The sequence below is a fragment of the Pygoscelis adeliae genome, unplaced genomic scaffold (assembly GCF_000699105.1).
Source record: "Pygoscelis adeliae isolate BGI_AS28 unplaced genomic scaffold, ASM69910v1 Scaffold45, whole genome shotgun sequence".
NCBI lineage: Eukaryota > Metazoa > Chordata > Aves > Sphenisciformes > Spheniscidae > Pygoscelis > Pygoscelis adeliae.
The window spans coordinates 8,873,586-8,874,964 of record NW_008825114.1 but is presented as its reverse complement, the minus strand read 5'-3'; positions in this window follow the sequence as shown (position 1 = coordinate 8,874,964).

The following is a 1,379-nucleotide window of genomic DNA, read 5'->3' as shown; positions in this document are numbered from 1 at the left end:
TTTCTTGAACTTGCTTCATGGTAACCTAAAGCATGCTTATGCAAAGAAGACATGATAAAGGCTGATGACAAGCCCATAGCAGACCAAAATTAAATTAATTCTGTGCTTTCCCACTATGTCTTTCTCTCCTCCCACCATTAATCTGGAGAGCCTGTAGGAAAGATAATCTGCTATGCATTTGTATAGTGTCAGCACAGTGGGAAGTGCAAAGGTCTTTTAATGATAAACTATGGATAATGATAAACTAAAGGACAAACTTCACAATCCAACTTGGAGAATGACAGCGTCAGTGCCCTTGGTGCCAAGTTGGTTCATCACATGACAACCTGATGAAGAAAGTTGTCTTCAAACGGGAATTCAGAGGACACTCATGGTATTATCCTCAGTGCACATCATTCTGGCCCCATGAAGTCTTATCCCAATATTCTCAATAAGGATCCTCTTAGCACATGTTCATACCTTGACTTAGGTTGTTGGGGCAGAATATGGTCCTAGAAGTGCAGTTCTCTGTGTTAACAAAATTCATTTTTCTCTGCCTTTCGTTTTCCTGAGGCTGTTTTCTCTTTTTCTGCAGATACACCTCCACTGAATGAGGCATTTGGCTGCCTACATCTGGTAGTTCTGGTACCTCAGCTGGCATCTCTTTTCTACTCCTGTGCCTTACTAATGTGCAGTACAGGGGACAAGGACTGAGGAGGCAGTCTGAGAGATTAATCTTGGAGCACTGGGTACAACAGAACAGGTGAAACAAGGCAGTAACTGCCACCTCAAAAGACATGTTTAAAGTATTTTTAAATTAGGTCTATTCTTCTGAAAACGTCCAATAAATTTCCTAGTGCTGCAGGCACAGAGCAACAGGTTACAAGCTGCTGGCAGCTTGTGGCAGAGCAAGCTTACAAACTCAACCTGATCTAGTTGAAGATGTCCCTGCCCACGGCAGGGGGGTTGGACTAGGTGACCTTTAGAGGTCTCTTCCAACCCAAACTATTCTACGATTCTATGATTCTAAATGAAACTTTTGAAAGTGGTTACAACCGTCAGGGTGGTTGCAAAAGTTAGTTGCCAGACACTCGTAAGGTGTTGCCAGACACTTTGTCGGATCTCTCACTACTTCCCACGAAGTAACTGGGACCCTAAAACCCACCGGGCATCGCTCCAGGCTTTTGCTCCTCTTACGCGGGGGAGGACCCATCCCTGCGGGGGGGGTGGTGGTGGTAGTGTCCGGCGGTAGGGGTGGCTGACGGTTTGCGGCGGTGGGGCACCCCCGGCACCTCTCCGCCGCGTCCCGGCCGCCCTCGGGCCCCTCCCGCCTCCCGCCCGGCGGCTTCGGGGGAAGGGGAAGGGGGAGGCCCGGCCCCCCGCCCCCCCCCCGCCAAAAC